Here is an 8,567-nt window from a genome sequence, read left to right as displayed (position 1 = left end):
TGTTGATTGGCATGATATTAACTTGTTGTTAGTTCCATTTTTACCATGAATAAAATTTCCAACATTCTGTTATCCATGTTTGAAAAGTGCCTGTTGATTTAAATGCTATGCCTCTAAAACATGCAGTTTCTTATCTGAGAATCAGTTGGACAAGCAGCCATCACCGGTGTTGGATTTGATGCCGCGCTTCTTCAATCCCCCGGCAGCGCGGGAGGGAAATAAACGTCCGTCCCGTGCTGCCGGTTGGGGAATGGAGCAGATTAAAGAGGGGGACGGCGGCGCGACTGAAGAAGCACATCAAACGCGGTTTTTTTCAGTGGATGGCTCTCGATGAATTTTTTTACTTGCCTCTGCACCATACAACTTGTATTTTTAGCCTCCCAGTCTATGGTGGACCAGCAGCCCATTTGCTAGGCGGACCAACCTACAGAAAGCAGCACTCGATTTTTCATCAAGCCCCAAAAACAATGCAGTACTATGTTTGTTTTGAGGCCGAAAACATTACGACAGGGATTGAGCGGGGGAGGGGGGAAGAAAGAGCAAAAAGATAAAAAAGAGTTGATGCGTCGTTGCTACCCTAACAATCAGGTGCAATTCTTCTCGGGAAGAAGGTGTGTCGTTGACACCCACACGTCACAAATCCCACAGTAGAGATACTAACAAGTTCACACACAAGTACAACAGAAAAGGTAAACATTCGTGTCAAACTCGGGTTCAAAGGACACATTCATATGCATAGCCAACATTCACAATCAACAACTCAAAATATTCATATACACAAGTTCAGCATGTCTATGTATCCAAATGATTTATAGATCACAAGACAATATTCATAGATAATTCACAAAAAGATTCTGATATACACATGTTCAGTATGTCTATGCATCCAAATGATTGCTATCACATCCAATATCATCCATGGACAAACTTTAGTTACCTAGGGTACAGGCTGGTAAATGGTGTTCAGTCGGAGGTACTTCTTGCTAAAATTAATGCTTCTTTGAGTAAACTTTCGAGTACATAAGAGGCAACACAGACAATCTGAACTTTGCTTGTAGGTTTATCCTTGAGATAGTGGCCTCAATGCTGAGGGAGGTTTGAGCAACTTGGCCACTACTTTCATCCAACTAGTTTACTGGCTCATCTTGTTCATGTAGCTCGCCAAAATTCTACATTGCAAACAAGAAAGGAGGCGGTCGATAAAATGAACCTTCCAAAAATTATCTGCAGTTCAACTAAAATGGAGCTTCCCTTGCATGCAAACTGATTAAGTGCCACATGAATATACGTGTCAACCAACTTGTCTAGAATCTTTAGACTCCATGACATACAGTTCGCTACCATATGTGTCGATAACCAAAAGGCACAAGTTAGGACCAAAGACTGGACTGCATTTTTCTGGGCTATGTGCCAAGCAATATTTTTGGTGTTCACTCTCCTAATACTTGGAATTTGACAACTGGTTCATGCCGGTTGATACTCGAATGAATATAGGCACTTCTTCTTGTCAACATCGATGCTTGTCTAAGTGAACTTTGGAGTACATAGCAGCAGCATAAGTATCTGTCCATCTGATCTTTTGTGCAGTTCTACTGAAATCGCCCAATGTAATGATTTGCCTGCGAGTTCAGGCTCCAAGTTAGTCCTTTATGAAATCAGCAAATAGTACCACAATACCAAATTACCAATACATATGACAAGCACAGTAATCAGGATAAAGACCGGTACCAACCTGTGTGAGGTAGCATATCAATTACTATTTCCTTTGACTAGAAGTCGAGATAAGCAACTAATAGGAAAGGAAGGAAGCAGTCGACACAATGAAGCACCGAAAGTTTTTGTGCAGTTCCACCAAAATCGAGCATCCCTGTTGGCACATATATTGAGAGAGTGAGATTACTATAATAGTGGGACTAGTTGATGAAACATACACTACAAATTGAAGCACCCTCATTATCTTAATGGGTAAACTTAGCAACATAGTAGTCTTGCTTAAAAGAGAGGTATTAGTTTATTTAATCAGTGCCAATTAGCTCAACACTCAAAGCTTTGCCATGTATCATAGGTTGCAAAACTTTAACGTGCAAAGATAAAGGAGTTTCTCATGACAGTAGCAAGACGGTAGCACGATACAAATAGAGATGACAACAAACTAATATGGATGAAGGCCTTAGGCCGGTACCAACCTGAGCAAAAAAGCTTATTCAAGTAGTCCCAGAAGAGATGATAAAGCACTCACTGGAATCACTCAATAGTATGAATTTGTGCACTTCAGATGTATGGTTGAAATCACTCTTGTTTACAAGTGGTGACATTATATCGAAAGATTATCAAGAACTTCTACCAGAGTTAAAGCACTGGCTCGGATACAGTGCATTGTATTCTCTTGTGCAGTTCCACTAAAATGTATGATTGGCACAACATGATCCATGTTTGCACAAGTAGTAACAAGGTGAAACCTTCATTAGATTAGTGAGAAAGGATAGAAAGACTAATGCATATTACACAAAACATTTCCTCATTGAACCAATAGCAATAAATTGACTTGCAAAACAATAGCATTATTATGTTATGACACTACCAAGATTCCCTTCGTTCTCCACCACATGATTCACCTCCACATACACACATACACACGTACATGATTCAACATAGGGTTCTCCTAAAGATATGTTTAACTTCGACAGGAAAATTAGGCAGCAATAAATTAGTGCTACTTAAGTACTCCTAATTAATTAAGTCACCTTGAAGGACAGACAACAGAAGTGGAAGGGCTCCCTGGAGGATCATATCACATGTAAGGGTGACATTTCTGGAGCCCTTGAATGGCCTCTACTGAGGCCTCGGCTTCGGCAAGATCACCTTGGCACTGTTGATCATGTAGAGTTGGGTCACGCATGCATCTATAATCCAGTTAATTAGTATGATGTGTCGTCAACCCAGGTACTACTCTGCTGCATTTCTCTATCTATCTCTACTCTACTCTTATAAAAAACAGAGTCGGTGATGATGGTGTGCTTGCCATCCTACAATATAGGTCGTCTGATTTATATCTAACGGATAGGAAGGAAACCGTGGCAAATTTGCAAATAGATACCCACACCCCTCTCCACATTTGCAAATAAGGCCTTCCCTCGTTCATCCTTTTCTCTTACGAGATAAACTACTCATACAAATGCATCTTGATGTTACGTGCAATGCAAATGCATCTTGCTAGTCTACCAAATAAATTAAGACTAGTAGTAACACATCAATACAATACCACTAGCAAGATGTCAGGATAACATAGGACAGTGCCATCTTGTGATCTTCATTTCAAGATTCCCTCCCTGCTCCACCACATGATTCACCTCCATAGAGCCATGCACTAGAGCCATGCACAGGTCCTCGTGTATGCCGAGCTCCTCCTTCATATTGGCATCACGGACGGCATCCGAGATCGCTGATATGATGGCCTCGTCTGAAACCTTGGGGATCTTGAGACGAATGCTATTGAAGCGCTGGATGTACTTATGCAGGGTTTCCCCTGGCTATTGCTTGATGCTCCGCAGGTCACCCATGGCAGGTGGGTGGTCATGAGTGCTGTGGAAGTTGGCGACGAAGCGCTCACGCATCTCGCTCCAGGAGGAGATCGATCCCATGGGTAGGTTCAGGAGCCACGAGCGCGTGCCAGCCTGGAGGGCCATGGGAAACCAATTCGTCTTGACCTTCTCATCACCGGTAGCCACCTCGATGATCAGCTCGTAGAGCTGCAGGAACTCGATAGGGTCAGAGGTGCCGTCGTAGCGTGGAGGCAGGCCAGGCTTGAACATCCCAGGCCAGACGACGCTGCGTAGCTCGGGGGTGAAGGCTCGGCATCCCGCGGTGCTCACCGGAGCTCGTCATGGAGGTGGCGCCTGATCTTGGCACTCACGTGCCACCACCGCAAGAGGCGCTCGGTCTTGACGTGGTGGTGCAGGGAGCGCTGGAGTATCTTCTTGCGGCCGTCGGACCTCCTGGCAGCTTTCTTCTTCACGTGCGGGCGCCCTGTGTGGCGGGTCACACTATGGGACCGCGCGCTTTGGTCTGAGGGTGACGTCTTGATGGGGAGGTGGCGAGGCGCTCCATGGGCTACATCGCCCACAGCAGGCGGTGGACGAGGTAGCGAGAGGGACGGCGTAGGAGAGCCTCGAGCGTCGCTGACAAACTCGGCGATGCGGTCCAGCCAGTCTTCGTAGAAATCGTTGACCGGGTGGTAGCGTAGGAGCTCGCGTGAGATGACGAACCAGCCGAAGCCGGCAACGGGGAGGTCGTGCGTCCGTCACGCCGCACGGAGGGGTGCAGCGATGAAGCTTGCTGCTCATGCCCCGCCGGGCCGGTGGCGGCGTTGGCGGCAGGCGATGGGGAACAACGGGGAGGCCCGCCGACGGGTGCTGTCTGGGTGACGCGAGCGGCAAGAGCGGCCCGACGATCAGCACGGTCTCGACGAGCATTAGCCATGGAAGCGGTGGAGTGGCAGCAAGTCGACCGGCGGAAGAGAGGCTTTGACGCACCCCTACGTGGCATGCCAAATGGTGGATCTGGGAGTTCCGTACACCCTTGAGAGGTTCGAATGTTAGCGTCCTGGGAAAGGGGGTACCTAGACTTGCCTGCGTGCGGCCAAGGGCATGGCTCCACCAACGGCCTGCTACGGCCCATCTTCATCAACAACCACTCAAGACCCGCGCGAGGGGCCAAGCCTTGCAAGGCAGACGACACCAAGACCTCCTCTGGGGCGGCCTCGCTAGGATGGCTCCCGAGGAGCGGAGATATCTATGCAAGGGGCACCTCGCGAGGTCCGCGTGACGTGAGCCATGACGACCAAGGCCAGGTGGGCGCCATCGGGCGAAGGGTGCCAGTTTCCTCTTTGGTGCTAAAGGGGCAGGCGCAGGCGAGGAGTCCCGAGGCATCAGGCAAAGGTTGCCATATTGGTGCAACAATACCAAGACCAGCAGGACGGAGGTCACCGCAGAGCCCACCGCAGCGTCACCACCAGAGCCCTTGGCAGGCGAAGACCACCTTTTGTCAGGATAACTTGTACTAGTTGTCTCCCTTCGAAATTGGTCGTTGTGGGATCCCTTCCCGCCTAAACATTTGGGAAAAGGACCAGGGCCTCTATAAATAGGACTAGCCACCACTGTAATCAGGGATCGGCTCATCTGGGGACGGATCATTCAGACCATCCTTAGACTCACTAGCTCAACGAGCTCAAGAACACCTCTCCTTAGGAGGCTGTTCTTCCATTGTACTAGTTCACCCTCAGCCCACGAGGCAATCCACCACACCACACTGGAGTAGGGTATTACACCACAACGGTGGCTCGAACCAGTATAAACTCCGAGTCACTTGTTCCTTGGGTTCGGTGAGCTAGGCCTTGAGATCATCGCGAGAGCAAGCTAGGGAGAGAGAGATCTTCGTGCGCACCCTAGTGTTTGAATCTCAAGGGTTTGCCGGAACCCAGAATCCAACATCTGGTGTGCCAGGTAGGGGTGCGCCGAAGCTTCTTCCCCGTCGACCGACCCGCCATTGCCCCGCGACTCTAATGTCTGATGGCCCGAGGACCCAAGCCAACCACTGGGTGACCTGGCCCGCCCGGGCGCCGCCATCCACACCAGAAGACCTCAACTCTATGCTCCAGGTGGCCCGCGTGCCGCCTAACACCCACGGGCGCGGGCAGCATGGGCCGCCGCCCGCTGCCCTCACACCACGGCGCATGCGCGTAGCCGCACGATCCTCAGGTTACGCTGTGGCCATGGCACCACACACCCGGCGGGAGCACGCGAACATGCGATCCACGCTCATCGTGGCACGGGAGCTGCTGGACACCGCCTACAGGGGTCGCCACCTTTATGCTCCTTGACCATGCCCCAGGTCATGGCGGAGGCGCGCGAGAGGCCCTGGTGAGCCCGCGCACCCCCTGGGGTGTCAAGGGGGTCCGACGACACCGGCGCTGGTCCCGGCAAGGGTCGTCCTACCTCAGCCACGCCATCGCTAGGAGGGACAAGCACCGACAGCCCAGCACGATTACGTGCCAGGATACCACACGGCAACCACTAGGGCCAAGCACCTCGACTGGCGGCTCAAGGCACGGGGCACCTGGGCGGCGGCTCTGGTGAGGTGGCCATGAACACCTACATGCCCCGCATGGTGAACCCGGAATACTTGCCGGGGGAAGGCCCCAATCTGTTCCCTGGACCGGGATGGGCGGCTAGAGGGCCTGAAGCACAGGTCTTCCTAGAGCCGCCTGGAGGCTTCGCTGACCTCTTCAGCGACAACGACGACGTGGTACGTCCAATATCTCAGGAGCAAGCTTACGCTAACCCCGAACTGCAGGAGAACCAGGCTGCAGCTGCAGTTAGAGACCTCAGGGCAGTGGCCCAACTAGAGGCAGGAGTAATGCTCTGGGGGCTGCACGGTAGAGGCCTGGAGCCAGGTCCTCCCCCGCGCCACACGGAGCAAGGTGCTGCACGGTGGTAGGCCCTCTGTCGGGGGAAGCGCCGACGAGCCTTTCCCCCCTAGTAGATCACCCATGGTCGCCGAGGGTGCCGCCAGTGTCCTCTTTGCCCCTTGGTCTCATCCTGGTTTCCGACGTCCCAATGGTGGTCGAGGGTGGCGCAGGGCGGGGCCCTCGCTTGGCGATATGAAGTAAGGCTCGCGCCTGTGAAGGTCTCCGCTTGTGACACTCTCACGTAATAATGAGTGGGGATGTACATGCCCCAGAGTCTCCGGGGTGCCGCCCTCGGGCCTCTAGGGCTCCCACCCATGTCCTAGTGGAAGCACCATGCTACGCGCTGGCCGTCGACACTGTCCCCCAATGACTATGCTCATAGCGAGTGAAAGCACTTAGCTTCACGCTGGTGGGAAGACAAGAAGACCAGCTAGGTGCCAGACGCGGCCATTTTCTTTCAACCCCTTTTTGTAGCTTGATTTGCCGCCTTTTGGATTTGAACTTGAAGTTGTATTTTCATTTGCAAGCGCGGGGGGCGTCTTCTCTTGTTCGTCTTGATTTTCTGAGTTTTTTGGTTCGGTGCCTTGTTTCGAGGCTTGCGCCTGCTACCCCTTTCCTTGCAAGCACCTCGCGAGTGGGGGCTGGGCGTGGTATGCACACGCTAGCCCACGACCTGCCGTGGTCTGCCGCTCGTTTCTCGCGAGGCCCTCTCGGGCGGACTGGCAGGCTCTTCAGACGCGCGAAACCTTGCGAGCCCATGAAGGACTCCCCTCGGGAGCCCACAGAGAACTCCCCTCGGGAGGAATGCACACCGGCAACTACAAGACCAGTTCGAGGCCTGCCTGGATTGAGGTAAGTTACAACAACAAGCCGCGTAGGAGCTCATGCGCAAAAGCACATTTCAAGTCTGGCTTATGGAATAAAACAGTAGTCTAATTACACGAGGGGCTCCTTGAGGGGCCGTGCCATAGCTTTTGCGTGCAAGTTCAAAGCAACGGAGCACGGGCTCAATCGAACATGTCGCTCGCAGCATCTTCCGAATCACTCCCAGACATGCTACCAGTGCAGCACTGGCATCGTCCTCACCATCGTCAACCGCACCACCTTCATCCGCCACGACCACCACCACGTCGTCCGCAGAAGTGAAAGCCCTGACCAGAGCATCCACATTATCATCCACCCAGCGTGCCAGGTTGTCCTGGATGGCTCCGGGCACAGGAGCGATGGCGGCGCTGAAATTGAAGTGAGGATCGATGCTCTGGAGATGACTGAAAACGCGGGAAAACGCGCGCCCGAGGAGGCCTCGGCTCCTTTCTTCAGCAAGCTCACGAGCCCTCTCCAGGCGTGTCACGACTTTAGTGAAGAAGCGAAGATGCCTGGCATAGTCTTCTGCGTGGGGATGAGGGGCGTGTTCGTCGCAGATGGTGCCCAGCGCCCGGTTGGCCTTTGCTCTAAGGGCCCGGAGCATGGGAGCATGCTCGCGCTACAACGTCTGCCAACGGAGCGCCTCCTCCCTGCTCTGCTGCAGGAGGGACTCAGCCTCAGTAACCCGCAGCTGAAGCGGGAGCAATTCGGCATGGGCAGAGGCCAATTCGGCCTTGATAAAGATCAGGGCCACCGCATCTGCCTTCTCGCGCCGCTCCACTTCGTCCAGCCTAGACCCGAGGGTATTGGCTCTGCTCTCAGCTCCAGCATCCACCATCTTCAGCTTCAGGTCGTGCGTATTAGCAAGATCCGCACGAGCCTTTCGCCACCATATGGTCGACTTCCTCCTGGATCCTGGCCTCGCGCATGCTGGCGGCATCCTGCGCTTGGGCGACCTGGCGCTCCCTTGTCTCCAATCGCTCAAGCTCGAGGCTGCGCTCTATGGCCTCCAGCATCAGCGCCTACTCGCGCTTCAAGATCTCTTCCTCTTCGGAAGGCGATGTAACACCCTCGATGCGACTATAGCTCCCACGTGTCGAGGCACGACTTAGAGACATAATCGCATTGAAGGCATATGTCGCAAGTTAGGCAATCTTCACAACATCCCATGTAATAATAATAAAAGGGGAGATAACATAGTTGGCTTATACTCGCCACGTCAATCAAGTACATATAT

The sequence above is a fragment of the Triticum dicoccoides genome, chromosome 1A (genome assembly GCF_002162155.2).
Source record: "Triticum dicoccoides isolate Atlit2015 ecotype Zavitan chromosome 1A, WEW_v2.0, whole genome shotgun sequence".
Lineage (NCBI taxonomy): Eukaryota > Viridiplantae > Streptophyta > Magnoliopsida > Poales > Poaceae > Triticum > Triticum dicoccoides.
This window is presented reverse-complemented; position numbering follows the sequence as displayed.